We start from the raw sequence: 18,870 nt of genomic DNA on the forward strand, positions 1-18,870 counted from the left end.
CATGTACCTTAGTTGCGGGCACATCCCCAGTGGGGGATGTGCAGGAGGCAGCTGATCGATGTTTCTCTCTCATCGATGTTTTTATCTCTCTATCCCTCTCCCTTCCTCTCTGTAAAAAATCAATAAGATATATTTTAAAAAAACTTAACATGTTTTACCAAATATTAACTCATGTTCTTGTTTTTGTTAAAATAAATGTATACCTATTATGGCTTATACAATTAACAATTGAATTATAGATTAGTTGTTTCTAATGAATGGTTTTTTAAATGTGCTTGCATTTGAACAACAAAATCATTCACATTTAACTACATGTTTAATTGTTTTAATATTTCATTAGTTTATCTTTGCAGTAATAGCAAGCATTATCTATATCTCAGTATTATAAACTGAAAGCTTGAGTTCCCTCCAAATTTATATGTTAAAGTTCTAACCTCTCACCCCTTTTCATTTTTTAAATTTAACAAGAATGTATGTTTTAGACCTGCGCCTGGGCTGCCAGTGACCTGGGCTGGGTCTGCCCTGTGGGCTAAGGTAGCGGACGAGGCGGTGGGTGGCACGGCAGTGTGGAGGGAGGCTCCTGACTCCCAGAGGCTGCCGTCCGGGAGAGGTGTCCTCATGACTTCTGTTGCGGACCATGTCCCTGATCCTCTTTGCCTGTGTGGTAAGGGTGAGGGATGGACTGCCCCTCTCGGCCTCACTGACTTTTACCACACCCAAGAGTTTCTGGAAATCAGGAGATGGCTCAAGACTTTAGCCTTGTGACTGGCCCAGAATCCAGGTTGAGGTTCTGCACAAGGACGTGACTTCAGTACACACTTTTCTTCTTCAGGGGATGTGGCCTGCATGGCTATCTGCTCCCACTGGTGCCCAGCAGCCATGGCCTTCTGCTTCCTGGAGACCTTGTGGTGGGAATTCACAGCTTCCTATGACACCACTTGCATTGGCCTAGCCTCCAGGCCATATGCCTTTCTGGAATTCGACAACATCATTCAGAAAGTGAAGTGGCATTTTAACTATGCAAGTTCCACTCAGATGGGCAGCAGCTTAGAAAAGATTCAGGAGGAGCTGGAGTTCCAGCCTCCAGCGGTTCTCACTCTGGAGGACCCAGATGTGGCAAATGGGGTGATAAACGGTCACACGCAGATGCCCTTGGAGCCTGCTTCTAACTTCCTAATGGAACCAGTGACAGCCCTGGGTGTCCTCTCCCTTGTCCTCAACATTATGTGCGCCGCTCTGAATCTCATTCGTGGAATTCACCTTGCAGAGCATTCTTTACAGGTTACATGAGGAAATTGCAAATGTTCTGGCTTTTCTTATTCCTTTCGTAGCCTGCATTTTCCAGTGTTACTTGTACCTGGTCTACAGTCCAGCCAGGATGACGAAGGTGATGCTGATGCTGCTCTTTATTTACCTGGGCAACGTGTACCTGCACGGGCTGAGGAACCTCTGGCAGATCCTCTTCCATGTGGGCGTGGCTTTTCTGTCTTCGCACCAGATACTGACGGGGCAGCTCCAGGAGAAGCCGTCTGACTGTGGAGTGTGAGGAACGGGCCCTTCAATTTTCACACGAGGGTCATCTGTGTTTTCCTTTTGGCTTCTCAACTTCACCTCAAGTTTCCATCCTTGAAGTTCATTTTGACCAGACTGGACTGAGCGAGACTGGGGACTTCTAACAGGTGCAGTGGAGGCATGAGGTCACTCAATGCCCAGGCCCAGTATCGAGCGGAGCATTACTGCCGGCTCTGCAGTTCGGCACGTTGACCTAGGACAGCAGACGCTGGGCTCAATTCAGACAGAGCATATTGGAAGACCAGAAGGGAATTCTTTTGGTCTTTTAAACCGAATGATGCAATAAACCACTAGATTCAGTAGTGCTAGTTTTAGTGATAGGCAGTTGTCTCTGAGGAACCGCGATCAAATCCATATCAGCGTTTCAGTCTCCATGTGACTTGATTAGGTTTTTTTGAGGGTCAGTACAGGGTGAATTAAAAACTCAAAAATATGGTTCATGAATTAAGCAAGATAAATTTTGTTTACATTTTTGATAACTTGGAATAGTTATCAATATGCTACTTTTAGAACAGTTAAATAAATTTTGGATATTAATTGGACTTATCTACATTTAGGGTAAGGGCAGACTTAAGCTGAGAAAATGGTTAAGAAAGCTCAGTTTATTTAATTTATAAATATAACCTTGTATGGTGGTGGGACAGTGTGGGTACGACAATGTTTTGTATGTATTTGCAGGGCATATCTGAATATTTTAAAAATTAATTGAGCAAGATTCCTTGCCGTGGGTCGTGAATGGGAGCAGGGGAGCCACACGGATTCACGCAGGCGCACTTTAGAGACGCAGGTGGGAGAGGCTGCTGCCTTCAGCCTTGCACACCGCAGCCGGGGCCTGTCATTTTAATGATGAACCCCTTGACCCTGTGTACCTGTTCCCAGAAGACCTCCCAAATTAATCACTCCTTTCCACCTTTCCCAGTCATCTTAATTGGGTCAAGGGCCTCATTTTTTATGAATAAGAGTTCAGTAGGTGTTAACTTTTTAAAAGCTTTACAAATATGTAATTAATCCTGTGTTCATAAAAGCTTTTCTTTATCTCCCTGTCAAAATGCTGATTGATCATAGTTTCCCAAAATGTGGCTCTGAGTCAGATCTTAGCTTGTCCAGTACCATTCAGGAGCCATTTTGGAAGCTTGCCCCTAGATTGTTCTTGGTAGAAGTCTGGGATCCGAATAGCTCAACCACAATTGTATGGAATACTTGGACTAGAATTATGTAGTCTTGATAAATTTTTTTTAATATATTTTATTGATTTTTTTTACAGAGAGGAAGGAAGAGGGATAGAGAGTTAGAAACATCGATGAGAGAGAAACATCAATCAGCTGCCTCCTGCACGCCTCCCACTGGGGATATGCCCGCAACCAAGGTACATGCCCTTGACCGGAATCGAACCCAGGACCCTTGAGTCCGCAGGCCGACGCTCTATCCACTGAGCCAAACCGGTTTTGGCTTGATAAATTTTAAAATCCTATTTTGATAGTTTTTATAAGTTGAAAATCAGTGCAAGAGATATTGCGCCCAGGAGCAAGCAAGGATATTGTTTCAGTGGGTTCGGCTGTCCTTGGTTATTCCTGGTGGTGTGTTGTTACTGAGCTACCTTGGTATCACTTTAAGAAAAACAAGTGTATGTGGCTGGGAACTGTTGGGGAAATGTTGCCAGAGTGATTTTATTTTCTTATAATGGAATTTTCTATTTTTACTCAAATAAAATATCTGGATGTGAAAGTTCAAAAAAAAAAAAAAGAATGTATGTTTTAAAATTTTTAAATTCAAAGGAAAGGACAGAGTTCTATCAAGTCCCTTTAAATTGCTGTCAGGCATTAAAGGAATTAGCCTGCAGTCTGTTTCTTTCTGGGCCAACAGTTCTTTGAGTCCCAATTTCAATGTCCAACAGTTCCTTATGTGTACATGTCAGCAATGATATTCTAGTTCTGGATGGTGGACATTTGGTGGCAATGAAAGTCCGACCTGCAGCAACGCACAGCTTCTGACTGCTATTATGGCAAGGCATCTTCACTATCTTCATTTCTGGACTGTTTCTCCTCTGTTCTCGGGGGCCACTGCTATTCTGTGGCTGGAGCATTCCAGTCAGTTCCTCTCTGGGATACCTTGTTGCAGGAATCCACACAGGCTTGGAGGAGTTTTCTGGAAATATACAAACATATTCTCAACCAAAGGTTAATAAAAGAATCTTTTCTATAAATTAGATTTGGGATTTTTTTCTCATTTTGCCCAAACACTTTTCCTTTGGCTTATTCTGACACCATGTGTGTTTTCATGGGTGTCTTGCTATCAGCATTACAAGTGAAAAATAATTTTCAAAGTAAAAATTTGAAGCAATTAAGGCTTGATGTAATTTTCTTACAGGATATTTTTCCACTATCCCCCCTTTTTTGATTTAAATATTGGTAGGCTTTTGGAAATTTTATAATCTTGATAACTTTTAATTTAATTTTTTTGACAGAAATATGACTGCTTTGTATTAATTGCATGTTAAGCAAGTTTACTATGAGATGAACCATCAATAAAAAATTTAGTTAATACTTCAGGAATAGGTTTTTGTCCCATACAATTAAGTTTTCTTGTGAATATTCACTTATTTCACTCAGCCAATTTAAATGAATCTGAAATAAGGTTAATTTTTATTAACTTTACTTGTCCTAGGTTATGGACAGTAAATGACATTAATTAAATTTCTGCAATTAGTCTTAGAGTAACTTTACATAAACTTTGTCTGCGAGGAAAAAGTACAAATTATTTACTTTTCTTTATGAGACCTAATATATTGACTTTTAATTACAGTTCTTCAGATGTTTGAAGGAAACCTCTCTTTATTTCCTTCCAGAGTGATTTTCAGGCCTCACTTGGTTTTAATTTAAAAAAAACTTTGTCTTTCTTTTTTTACACAAAACAACAAATGTAACAAACATAGTTGCTTTTTGATGCTGACTGATAGTGCCAGGCCATGTCACATTAAACAAGTTCCCTTACAGTCATGGTAAGTACTATTATAGTTAGATTTTATATTTTAACAACAATCTTTAGTTTACCCTGTAAATATTACTGCCAGAGATTTCAAAATTTTAAAATTTCTCCTTTTTATAAGCTTAGAATTTTATTTTTAAAGAGTATTCCCTTTAGCTTATTTGCATATACAGAATGATTATGGGAAGCCTCAGTAACTTAGACTTTACTAGGATTAAATTGCTTACAAAGATTTTGGCTTCTCATATAACTTAATTTATATGAGACTTTGATTATATTTAAAAAAGCTAATTTATTAAGTAATTAAAGTGGGTATCTTTTATTAAAAAAGCAAAGTAAACTTAGTAAACTTTTACATCTGATTCACAAGGAACAAATGCTGCCCAACCTCCAGCCTGTTTAAAATGCAGGTGTCTAGTGGCTTTTGTTATTAAAATTCCATCTTAAAATTCTGCTGTTGGATTTTATGAAATATTTTGTTACTTTATTTTGCCCTCCTTAGAGGCCAAAACCTTCATAACATTTAAAATATATATATATATATATATATATATATATATATAATATATTGATTAATTTTCATTTGATAAAGCTTTCTATGTGATCTCAAGTATATTAGATTGGCTAAATTTAAAATATTTCCTTTAAGAAGAGAGAACAAAATTTTTTAATTACTCCAGGCCCTTGGAGTTTTCCAAAAACCATCCCTCGGTTAAATTTAACTTGGAAAGACCTCAAATATCCTATCTAATAAAAGAGTAATATGCAAATTGACCATCACTCCAACACACAAGATGGACGCCACAAGATGGCCAGCAGGGGAGGGCAGTTGTGGGCAATCAGGACAGCAGGGGAGGGCACTTGGGGGCAACCAGGCCATCAGGGGAGGGCAGTTAGGGGCAATCGGGCTGGCAGGGGAGCAGTTAGGTGTCGATCAGGCTGTCAGGGGAGTAGTTAGGGGGTGATCAGGCTGGCAGGCAGAAGCAGTTAGGGGCAATAAGACAGGTAGGCAGGTGAGCAGTTGTGAGCCAGTAGTCCTGGATTGTGAGAGGGGTCCAAGATGGAGAGGGTGCAGGCTAGACTGAGGGACACACCCCCTGGGGCATGCATGAATTTCATGCTCCGGGCCTCTAGTGTGTGTGTGTGTGTGTGTGTGTATGTGTGTGTATATATATATATATATATATATATATATATATATATATATGATTATAATATTTTTATAATTATCTTAAGATATCAATTAAATTTTAACTGTTTTTAATTAAAAATTTGGTTGACATCACAGAATTAATCCTTCTTATTTAATTAGACTAATAAGCAACATATTTTGAATTCCTAATATTTTCAAAGAAAACACAAAAATCATTTTTTCAAAAATAAATTTCTATACTTTTATTTATTTAGTTACCACAACTATACAATTTCTCCCAATTTAATTTGAATCTTGAACTTTTAAAGCTGGCAAGTCAAATATTTAGCAGTTCTTAGATTAATAACACTTCATATTTTTAAGAATAATTTTCAAAAATACAAGATATAATCAATCAATAGCTTTAATTTTGTCCTCTAGATTTTCCATGAAGCAAATTCAGATTGTTGAACAGGTTTTTATCATTTGATTTAATAAAATTTACTTTTAAGTTGTCAGTGGCTCTGGAAAACCACGTTTGAGGCTCGCGAAACAGGTTTCGCAAGGGCCTAGCCGATGGACTTTAAACCGACCATATTTTTTCTGCTGGAGAAGTTGAGAAACAAACTTGTAGGTATTCAAATGCAAAATTGTCCTTAAAGATGGCTGCTGGTGGGAAACTTTGGCCTACCTGCTTGTTCTGCTGGGGGAAGGGTGACTAGCTCCTTCCTAATTAACAAAGGGCATATCCAGTCTTTACCTGGGCTCCTTAGATCATTATAACCAATATATTATTTATCTATGTTCAACAAATTTTGAGGTTCAAATCCAATTATAATTATTTTAAGGCATTTTCTGTGGCAAATTTTTGTAACAGAGACAATTTACTGATTTTCTTGGCAACCTTAACATTAATTTTTTAATGTGGTTCATTAGCATTTCTTTATTATGGAAATACCAATCTTGTTGCTTGAACCTAGCCTGTATTTTTCCCTGGGTCAAATTATCCATCTTTCTTAGGAAAAAAACAGTCCTGGTCTTTCTACACCAGGTCTTTCTACTCTGTAAAGAGAGTTAAGCTTAGTTCAAGACTTTATTAAAATCCAAAATCGGACTGTGTGCACATTTTGTCCTAAGCCAGCTTTCTCTCCCTACGAGTACAGAAGTTCCAGATGCATTTTTACATTTTTTAAAACTTTTATGGCAAGAAGGAGACTTTAAATTAGCATACTAGGGGAGTGGGCGCCCATATTGGATATCCACATGTCTCCCTTCTCCCACATCCTGCTTGCTTTGGTTTGGCCTTACTTCTTTCCCAATTAAAGGCATGTAGAAAAAGACAGATTTTTAATAGAAAAAGACAGATTTTAAATTTTTTCTTATTTCGCTTTCCAAAGTAATTACTAGCACCCAAGATGACCTTAGCCAATTTTTGCATTTTCCAGCGAGTTCTTTGGTAATTTTTAAACAAAACTTTAAGTAGTCTTTTTGCAGGAGAGCTAATAGCTCTGCCATCTCCAGCCACCGTTGAATCTCTCTGCACCAGAGGCGGATTCAGCAGCGGGGTTTTATTTCTTATTACAGATTTTCGATTCCAAATACAAATTAGAATTTTAATTTGAACAAGAAACCACATTTTTTAAAAAGTACCTTTTGATATTCCAATTTATTTATAATTTTGCCTTTTAACCAAATTTTTCCCCATTATAATCTGACTTAAACACAAAGTATCACCCATGCACTTGTGGATCCGCGGGCTTCCGAAGCTGACATGGGCTCTATGCACATCATCACTGGTTCTGTTTTATCCGCTCAGGCTAATGATTCATCTCCAAATTGTTCATATTTCAGGCGCCAATTAATGCCGGACGTTGGGCGACATTTAATGCCAGTGGGTCTTGATCCAGCATCTAGAAGGGTTCTGGAACCTGGAGAAGGCTGTGCATAGATTAAGTAAGAGTCCAAAGATGAGAGATAATTTTGAAAGGCATTGGGGATCAGAGGATCCTAGCTAAAGGAGCTAAGTTCTCTTTGTCTCAGGACCCCTTGCTTTTTATTAACACAATTTGTCCTAAGGCAAGGTGGAGATATACACTTCAAAGGGTAGGGTTTCCTACAGAAGCATTGTCAGATTTGGGAATAGCCTATGGCTGTTCAGTTGTTTGGCCAGTAGGAGGCAATAACATGTAGATTAAAATGCCCTGAGCTGTCTGGCAGCAAGCAATCATCCTATTCAGGTTTGGGGGAAATGCCTTCAGCCAGTCCCAACAGGTGATAACATATGTGACTCAGCCCTTGTTGAGTCCCCAAGTTCCATCAACCTTTTGATGAAACTTTTGCAATTATGACTTGCTGGAACTGGCTTCCAGCACTAACCCTCCAATTTTTGATGAAATTACAAGGTGTGGTCATGAGGGTGAAGCTTCATTAATGGGATTAGCGCCCTTATAAAAAGAGAAATGAGGGAGCATATCCCTCCCTTCCCTTTGCCTCTCCCTAATCATGTGAGGATACAACCAGAAATAGCCATCTGCAAACCAAGAAGAGGGTTCTTGCCAGACACCACATCTGCTTGATCTTGGACTTCACAGCTTCTGTAACTGTGAGGAATATGTTTTGTTTTGTCTTTTTTTTTTTTTTTTTTTTTTTTTTTTTTTTTTTTTTACCAATCTATGACAATTAGTTATACCAGTCTAAACAGACTAAGATACTCATTAAACATCTATTTTTACTATGTGAAGTTATTGTTTAGCTATGGCTGTACTGAGTTGTCAGGTCTCAACTGTACTTAGCAAGGCTCACTTCCATGTGTCCTCTCAATCTGAAATCCAGGGTAAAGAAGTAGGCACAATCTGGTACATGCTTTTCACATGGTGAAGAGGGAGAGTAAGAGGATAGAATCAAATCATGCAAGAATATAAAAAATTCTACTTAGACGATGTATACATTAGGCCAAATCATTTTTCATTGGCCAAATGAAGTCACATGGCCAAAACAAAGGTCAATGAAAAAATATATTTCTCTTACAGAAAAGTATGGCATGGGCAGAGAGGATATAATAACCTTGAATAAATAATATAATCAACCACAACTGCTTATCATAAAACCCCTTCTGTCCAAAGTTCCCCTATTTTTATTTTCTTATTAAAGGACATCAGACACTTTTATTTTCAAGAAGCATATACATAAGTAATATATTTTTTCACCTTTGAACCTTTGTGCTTTTCGAATGTATTTTGGTTTATTTATTTATTTATTTTTTTTAGGTAGATGGGAACCCTTTGGGGCACTAAAGTTTTTTCCTTAAAACTTATTTGATGGTTCTTTGGATCCAGGAATATAATAAAAGTAATGGAAAAGGGAAAAAACATAATATCTGTATTTAATAGAAAAAATGAAATGGGCATCCTTAAAATACTGAACAAAAGCGATCAGAGTAACAGACTGAAATCTGGCAAAGCATAGGTAAAGGATTTCAGTTAGTGTTTCCAGATGTTAGCATAGTCACATACTGCTGAGAGATCAAATAAAATGGTGATTGAAAAGTATCCATTAGAGCTCATAAGACAAATGTCATTATTTTCTTGATGAGAGCACTTTCAATGAGTGATAGGGAAGATATTATTCTACAGTGGATATATGTGTAAATGAGAAGGAGCATAAACAAGTATAGACAATCTTTCTGAACCCACTACTGTTTTCCAAGAGCATAGCATAGAGGTAAGGTTTAACATTATCTTACACAACTTAATTAGCAAAACAATACTATGAGGTATTATTTTACAGAAAAAGAAAATAAAACTCCAAAAAACTCAAATGACATTGTAGCTTGGTTTCAAATCCAGGTTAACTAATTCCAAAGCCAATATTATCTTTCAACTTCCCTTCTTTTTCTTATTTAGTACAAAAGATCTCAGATTCCTCATTTAGCTATAAAGTGAATGTGACTGGATGGCACTTTCTAAATCTTTCCAAGTCTAGATCAAATGTAGTTCTCATATAATATAAATTCAGCTCTATTGAGAACAATGCTTTTTTTTTGACATCTGTAATTTACTTTATTATTTTCTTAATTTTTATTGTTGAAAGTAGTAAATATATTGCCCTTTTTACCCACTAACCCCTTTGGAGAGTATTATGTTAAGAGAATAATGCTTTTTGATTTTCCAATATAACTATAACTCTGTAACTTATTTATTTAGGTATTTATTTATTGTGAATGACATTCTCAAGTTTAGATCAGAAGTTTGATACCAAATTTAGATCATTTCGAGTGGGTGAAGGCTTCTATAATGCTGTTACCTTGAACTATGTGATTTTTTCTTTCATTGTCATTACCTCTTAATAACTGGTTGCATCTTTGAACATTATATGGGGAAATCAGGGGTTATTTGTGCAGAGCTTCCTACAATGCAACAAAAGGGAAGCTCACATAATAAATATTCATTATTTTAAATAAAGTTATTGTTTGTTGAGCATTGCTAAGAAATAGTCATTTATGTTTATTATTAGAGGCCCAATGCATGAAACTCATGAAAGAGTAGGCCTTCCTTCCCCCGGCTTCTGGCACCAGCTTCCCTCTGGCACCCTGGACCCAGGCTTCTCTCTGGCGGCTGGCTTTGTCTGGACTGAAGTCCAGAATGACGTCTGGTCTAATTAGCATATTACCCTTTTATTATTATAGATTTTATAAACTAATGTGATGTGTGATAAATCAGAATATGCATTTGGCTATATTTCATAACATTTTTCCCAAGAACTAAATGTACACACATCATTTAATAAAGCAGAGGCTGTAGGGAAATTAATCCAACTCTGAAGAAAATATATTTTCTGCCACCCAAACTTTATTTTTTTTAAATTATCAACCAAAAATTTTCCTGTGGCAAGTTACATGTATCTACTATTAGATTAAAGGATTGTGTTACAGTGGTTGTTTGGCATTCATTTATTTCAGTTATGTGGTAATTTTTAAATGCTTATTCTATTATTTTGTTATGGCTGAATAATTTTAATTAGATATTATCTAGATTTACATTAATTGAAACCAAGTACTGTGTAGGGATAATTTAAAAATAATAACTTAACAAATACATTGCTTTTGATTCTAAGTATAATCTTTGTTGATTTATCAACCAAATCATCCTAACCTGATTATGACACTTATTTATGAAAATAGTAAAGCAGCAAATAGAGGTTTTATAAACATCTATACAAATAAAAGGGTAATATGCTAATTAGACTGGGAGACCTTTCTGGACAAAGCCATGGTGGCGGGGCCGAGGCAGAGGTGGTTAGGGGCGATCAGGCCAGGAAGGGAGGGCAGTTGGGGGGGGGGCAGTTGGGGGAGATCAGGCCAGCAAGGGGGGGCTGTTGGGGGCAAGTAGGCTGGCAGGGGGGCAGTTGGGGGCAATCAGGCTGGCAGGTGGGAAGTTGGGGGCTATCAGGCAGGCAGGCAGGTGAGCAGTTAGGACCCAGCGGTCCTGGATTGTGAAAGGGATCGGGCCTAAACCGGCAGTTGGACATCCTCTGAGGGGTCCCAATTTGGAGAGATACAGGCTGGGCTGAAGGACACCCCCTGCACGAATTTCATGCACCAGGCCACTAGTCTATAATAATAAAAGGCCAGGTGTCAGGACCAGAATGACCAATTAACCAGTCGGTATGAGGTACATTGACTACCTCTCAGTCCCTCCCTCCAGCCTGCAGGCTCCCATCACAGGATGGCCAACGGGGAGCATCACGAGGTGGCAGGAGCATCATGGAGCATCCCGGGGCAGCAGCAGTGACATGGAGCATCCTGGGGTGGCAACAAATAGCTTCACGGAGTGTCAGCACGCAGCTTCACAGAGCATCCTGGGGTGGAGGTGAGCAGCTTCGCGGAGGGTTGCAGGGTGGTGGCAGCATCACAGAGCATTCCAGAGTGGTGGCAGTGTCGCAGAGCATCCTGGGAGGGCAGCGAGCAGCATCTCAGAACATTGCGGGGTGGCAGACATGGCCCTGATCGCAGGCTAGGCCTAGGGACCCTACATGCACATGATTTCATGCACTGGGCCTCTAGTATAGTATAATTATTTTCTGGAAGGTGAAAAGAGTTAATGTGAAGTTATAAATAATGTTTACTAATACACATGACAGAATAAAAGGATATTGATATCAATTATAATATAATTTTCTTTTACCTAGTGTGGACAAAAGCTTAATCAATAAAACTACCCAGTTTTAAATATGTTCAACATGCAATACTTGTCAACAGTCACTTAAGTCAGCCTGGCCAGCGTGGTTCAGTGGTTGAGTGTCAACCTAAGGTCATGGTTCGACTCCTGGTAAGGGCACATGCCTGGGTTGCAGGCTCAATAACAAGAAAGAAGTGTGCAGGAGGCAGCAAATCAATGATTTTCTCTCATCATTGATTTTTCCATCTCTCTCTCCCTCTTCCTTCCTCTCTGATTCAATAAAAATATATATTTTTTAAAAGTCACTTAAATCAGAAAGAAGAAATAGTAACCACAGTGCATTTCAGTCTAGTTGAATAATCAGCAGAAAAAAAATATTTAATAAGTTACCATACTGGGAAGTTGGTTTTGGACAATTTTTAAATAATTAGTATTTGTGTTAGATTTTCAAGATGACTGCAGAGTAGGTAGAAGCTGCACACTGCTCCTCCTAGAACCACACCAGATTTACAGCCAAATTAAAGAGTTATCAACTTGAATGACCAACTAAAGGACAGCTGAACAGAAAGAGTATTATATCCTAGGTTTTATAGAAGTAGCATCGTAGAGACTGGTAAAAAGAGAGGGCTGGCCCCACACCAGGTGCAGTGGCTGAAAAGCCAGAGGAACATCTTGGCTGTACAAGTCCCCCTTCAGGAGCATGGGATCTCAACCCCATGCCAGGACCCCCAACTAAGAGCACCAAGGGCTGGGAAGTGGAGCTTGCATAGCATCTGGCAGTGAAAATCAGCAGGAATTCTGTTCCTTGGGAAGAGAAGAGAGTCTGCTAGAATCTCAAGGATTTTTCTAAAGGGTTAAAGAACAAGAGCTTGCTCTCAGGTACTCACCCAGGATTCTGGTAGAGGGAAGGCTATAAACAAGGCATATGGGAGTCATAAAAAGAAGATCTGATGGCATGACCCCAAAGAGAGATCTGGAGGGTCAGCTACTGAGGTCCCAGTCCTGAATCAATATCTTAAGGAAGTGCCAGCTTCCCAGGGTTGGGAACTATTCTTACAGCACCAGCTTGGGGAGTGCACTAACTGATCCTCCAAACACTGGTGACACACACCTGCAAGGTCAGCTAGTACCACCCCCAACATGAGGCTGTTTAGTGCTATCTTCCCAAATCCTCGTGGCCCACCCTACTAAGCTCAGTCCCTTGGGTGAAGGAATGACCACTAAGATCTGGAACCTTCCAGGCATGTCTACTTCAGAGGCTCTGGTCTGAGGCTTGATCAGAGCAGCTACACAGCTAAAGGGAAGTGTAGAACTTGTTCCCCAACAGTGGGCTTAGCTGGCACCACCCCAACAGAAGATTGCTGTGATCTGTTTTCCCAATTTCTGGGGGGTCTCACCCTGCTGAGCTTGTTCTGGCAGAGGGAATAGTTAGTTGCACCCAAACTGAATAGGTGGTGTGCTTCTCCTAGGGGAGCTAGAGTTAAAGACTCTAGCATAAACTGAGTGGTATGGTTCTGGAGTAGGGGCCAGACTCTCCCCATTGAGTGTCTGATCATGCTGCCTCCAAGTAGGAAAACCATTAACCTCATCCTCTTGACCCAGTTGCCCACGCATCTACGCCTGCACAATGTGTAAGGGGTGGGAGGTGCAATCTGAGCCTACTGTACAGACTTTCTTCAAAAATCTCCAGAGGAAGTCCAGGCAACCTCAGGGGTGATGGTGTAGCTAACAGGTGGCTTCCAAACTCAGAGAGCCTTGCACATTTTATTGGTCGGCCCCTAGCTTAGAGATGCAGGAAGCTAACCCTTGTGCACAGGTTAGCCGCTCCCATGTACACCCAGGCCCAGTAGACACAGTCACAATCAGTGAATAACATGGTGGTTCCAGACAGGTAACCCAAGATCAGTTACACACAACAACTGACACCGACCTGCACTGGAACCCTGTTATCTTAGTGGGGTCAGAACCAACACAACAAGTGGTGGGCTTCAAACTTCACCAGTGCTTGGCCAAACTAGCCACACAAATGTCTCAGCCAAAGGAGGATTCCAGACCCTTCTGGGAACAACTCCACCTCAGGGAGAAGCCCTAGAATAGTGACTCATACATGGTGAACAAGGTCTATCCTTATAGTCCGCCAGCCTGAGGATTAACTAATTCAGTTAACCGGCTAACTGAATTTAAGTCTCAACTACAAAAGGAGGGGGCGCATTTCCCACACAAGAAACATTTTGGGAGTACCTAGATAAGGTGATTTAGATGATTGTGCCACTGAGACCCATGAAGCACCTGCATCAGAAAGCCCTCATAACAAGCTTATGAGTCATAGCAGATCTATCTAACATATAGAATCTAACACAAAAAGGCAGACAAAATGGGGAGACAAATAAATATGCTGCCCCAAAGAGAAAGAGAATCCCTCAGAAAAAGAATTAAATAAAATGGAAGCAACCAAGCTACCAGATGCAACTTACAACAATGGTTATAAGAATGCTCAAGGACCTTAGGGAAACAATGGATGGTCTCAGTGAACTTAAACAGATAGTAAGCATTAAAGAGGACAAAGAGACCATAAAAAAGAACCAGCCACCAACAAACAATACAGTATATGCAATTAAGAGTACACTAGACGGAATCAGCAGCAGGTTAAATGAAGCAGATCAAACAGTGATTTAGAGGACAAGATAACAGTAAGTATCCAAGCAGAGCAACAAAGAGAACAGATATTTTTTTTAAGTGAGAAAAGTCTAAGGGACCTCTAAGACACCACCCATTGTATCCATGTCGTAGTGATACAAGTAGGACAAGAGAGTGAGCAAGACATCCACAACCTGTTTGAAGAAATGATGGCTAAAAACTTCCCAATCCTGGTAAAAAAGAGCCACACAATACATGAAGTACAAAAAGTCTCTATAAAGATAAACCTAAAGAAGCTCACATCAAGACACATCATAATTAAAATGTCAAAGCTTAAAGACAAAGAGATATTCTTAAAAGCAGCAAGTAAAGACAAGGGAACTCACATAAGGCTGTCAGCAGATTTCTCAGTTGAAACACTTCAGGCCAGAAGGGATTGGCATGAAATATTCAAAGTGATGAAAAGCAAGGACTTACACGGAGATAACTCTACCCAGCAAGGCTACCATTTAAAATTGAAGATGAAATAAAGAGCTTCTTAGAAAAACAAAGAACAAAAACAACCTAAAGGAATTCATTACCACCAAACCAGTATTGCAAGAAATATTAAAGGGCCCGCTTTAAGAAAACTATTGAATTTTAAAGGCATATATAATCACTTCAGTAAATCACTTTAATTTTGATAACTTTAAGTTTTCTATTCCTGATTTGATTTTCTAAACAATATGGATATTGTCTGAATATAAGTTTTGTTTTCCTCTTTATTGGCATTTATAGCTCTTTTATTCTTATCTCATTGTATTGAATACAACTACTTCTACTACATTCTCTCTTATTTGATTGCAAGCTATTATTTTATTACTAGAGGCCTGCTGCACAAATTTGTGCACCGGGGGGAGTCCCTCAGCCTGGCCTGCAGGGATCGGGCCAAAACCAGCTCTCCGACATCCCCCAAGGGGTCCCGGATTGTGAGAGGGCACAGGCCAGGCCGAGGGGCTCCACCAGTGCATGATCAGGGCCAGGGAGGGACGTGGGAGGCTGGCTAGCCGTGGAGGGACTGTGGGAGGGTTACAGGGCAAGTCCAGGCTATTTCGCTCAGTCCCTATCAGACGGACCCCAGCAGCAAGTTAACTTACCAGTTGGAGCGTCTGCCCTCTGGTGGTCAGTGCATGTCATAGCGACTGGTTGACCGGTCGACTCTCTGCTTCCTGGTGGTCAGTGCACGTCATAGCAAGCAGTTGAGTGGCCTTAGCATATTATTAGCATACTATGCTTTGATTGGTTGAATGGATGACTGGGGACCGGACACTTTGCATATTAAGCTTTTATTATATAGAATTATCCTAAGTGGTACTATTTCAAGTGTTTCACCAATAAAGATTATTGATGTTTCATGTTTGCAGTAAATATGCTTTATTAATAATAAAATTTTCTTCTATTTAAGCTTTGCTAAGAGCTTTCATTAATTTGATGAGTTTAATTTTATCAAATTATTTTTACCATTTCTTTTTTTTATATTTTTATTGATTCCAAGAGGGAGAGAGAGATAAAAACATCAATGATGAGAGAGAATCATTGATAGGCTGCCTCGTGCATGCTCCCCACCCCTCAATGGGGATCAAGCTCATAACCCTGGCATGTGCCCTGACCAGCAATAGAACAGTGATCTCCTGGTTCACAGGTCTATTCTCAACCACTGAGCCATGCCTGCAGGGCAAGATTACCATTTGTATTCAATTCCTTCAGCCAACTAACATGCTGAATTTAATTAACATTTTTCAAATGTTGAATCATCCTTATAAATCTGGAAAATGTAGGAGTTGATAATGAGTTGTTCTTTAAATGCACATGTAAATATTTAAGAATTACAAATTTTTATATATTTGGAAATAAAAATGGTCACCATTTACATTTTTTATTCCATTATTGCTTGGTTTTGGTTTGAGAATTAACCTAACTTCATAAATTATCACTCATTTTCACTATTCTGGACAGTTTTTAAAGTATAGCTATTAATTGCTTTTAATGGTTTTATAGCTCTAAGAAGGTAAAGTCTAAGCCAGGTAAAAATTTTTTTTTTAGATTAAAATATGTTTAAATGTTCCTCTAAGTTAATTGTCTATTCTACTTGATATACTCTTGATTATGTCTCATTATATATACTTTTTCACTCTGCTGTGCAGAATATTTTCACAGTAACTATTAATCACAAAAATATATCCTTATGTCTTATATCAGCATTTATCAAGGAGTACAGTTGAATTCATATAATCTTTTTAAAATCTTTATTGTTGAAATTACTACATATGTTCCCCCTTTTTCCCCCATTGACCTCTTCTATCCCACCCCTACCCCTCACTCCAGTTTCAAATTCTAATTCTTTCAAGCAATCATTTGTTCAATTCAGGTTGGTTATAACATTTTGTGGGAATAACACTGTAAAAGTTGTTGGTTGGCTTCTGTTATTGACTCTGCTGCTGTCTGTAAGGTTTGAGGCGCAGGAAATGGGAGTCAGAGACCAAGGCATGTAAAAGAGGAAGTTTATTCCGCACTAATGAGTGAGATTCATTACGGAGGAGGGTAGAAAAACCAGGATTAGAGGAGGGGGAGGAGGAGAAGGAGGGAGCCAGCCAGACTGCCTTGCAGACTGGAGAGACAGCAACACGTGCTGCAGTGAACATGCCTTTTGAGGGGAGGAACAGGAAGGGGTTGGGCCCAGGGAGGAATGGGAAGGGGTGGGGCCCAGGGCACTCGGCAAGCACTGATTGGTGGTTGAATGTCTTGGGGATGTCCCAGTGCAGACCCTGGTTATGTCATACTCTGCCCACCAGTTGGGGGAAGGGAGGATCTATCACTGTCCAAAAAAATCACTCAATTTTTATTGTTTTTCCCCCCATAAATAGGATTAAGTAAATTTTGGAAATCCTTTCAGTGTGGGACTACTGACTATATTTCTAATCTTAAGTGTTATGTAAAATATATATAATTTATAATCTTAATGTAAGAAGCTATTTTACAATGGGAGAAAATCTCTTGAATAATAATCTAGTTTCCTACAATATAAAAATTTGGCCAAGGAAACACCTGTTATATTTTATAAGCAAAATTGGAAAACAACATTAGAAACCTTGACTTATAGTAAGTTTAATAATCTCAACTGCTAGAGGCCAATTCCAGCATGTCAGCAGGGCTGAATCATCTGGAAATGGCTGAGGGCATTTCCCCAAACCTGAAAAGGATGCATAAATTGATTGCTTGCTGCCAGACAGCTAAGGGCATTTCAATCTACATGTTATTGCCTCCTACTGGCCAAACACCTGAACAGCCACAGGCTATTCTCCAATCTGATAATGGATTCTGTGTACCAAACCCTGGCCTTTGAAGTGTATATTTACCTTGCCTTAGGAAAATTTGTGTTAATAAAAAGCAAGGGGTCCTAAGACAAGGGAGAACTTAGTTCCTTTAGCTAAGTCTCCTCTGGCCCCCCAAATGCCTTTCAAAATTACGTTTCGTATCTGCACTCTTATTTAATTTATGTATAACCCTTCTCCAGATTCCTGAACCTTTCTAGATGCTGGATCAAGACCACCAGCAGGCCATGGTAACCTAAGAAGTGTGAAGTTCCAGCTTGTTGTTTGTCGTTTTGCACTCATCCTAGATAATTATTTTTTCTCCTAAGAACAACCAGGAAACTATTCTTTTCTTGCTTATTCTTTATCAGCAAACTTCTTTCTCATTATATCTTATCTCTTCCTTCTAGAATAGAAGCAGATGTTGGCATTTTGGCTTTCCTTCTCTTTCTATGTAGCCTTACCACTTGTTTCTATGTAAGTCATACAGCAGAAGTAATCCTTTTTATGTTCAGAAGACATAGCATAGCTTTAATATCAATTAATGAAAACAACCCATTATTATTATAAGTACTAAATGTATCTACTAATTTTTATTTTGTATTTCATTAGCAACTCTGATGGTGTCAGTTATTATATTTTTGAAATTGTGCTAAAGAAAAAGTCCAATATGCATGTAGTTAGAATTAAATAGTGTTGTGTTTTTGTTGCAAATTTAAAGTGTAAAGGTTTATATTAAAGATAGAAGTTTCTTTTTTTAGTTTTAGTGGAAGGAAAATACCAGAATCTAGAACCACTTGGAATTGCATCACATAGTACTTTTGACTTAATTTTCAGCTTACTGACAATTTTTCTATCGTTTTACCTTTAGTAATCTCCATTTATGGTAGAACAAATATTAAAATGCTTTTTTCATTTATAAAAAATGATATGATGGGTGAATTTTTGTCAAATTGATAATGACACTTGTTTATGATGAGCTATCAACAATGTCTTATGAATACAAATTTTAGAAAAC

General features: G+C 38.9%; 1 pseudogene across 1 annotated transcript; it reads left to right on the top strand.

The window, feature by feature from the left end:
* The first annotated feature begins 637 nt into the window (after positions 1 to 637).
* On the top strand, positions 638 to 1,546 carry LOC308247671 (vesicle-trafficking protein SEC22c-like; annotated as a pseudogene). Its single transcript has one exon. The product of its transcript is annotated as a vesicle-trafficking protein SEC22c-like (transcript).
* The last annotated feature ends 17,324 nt before the right edge of the window (positions 1,547 to 18,870 follow it).

Source organism: Plecotus auritus (assembly GCF_963455305.1).
Source record: "Plecotus auritus genome assembly, chromosome: 1".
In the NCBI taxonomy this organism is placed as follows: domain Eukaryota; kingdom Metazoa; phylum Chordata; class Mammalia; order Chiroptera; family Vespertilionidae; genus Plecotus; species Plecotus auritus.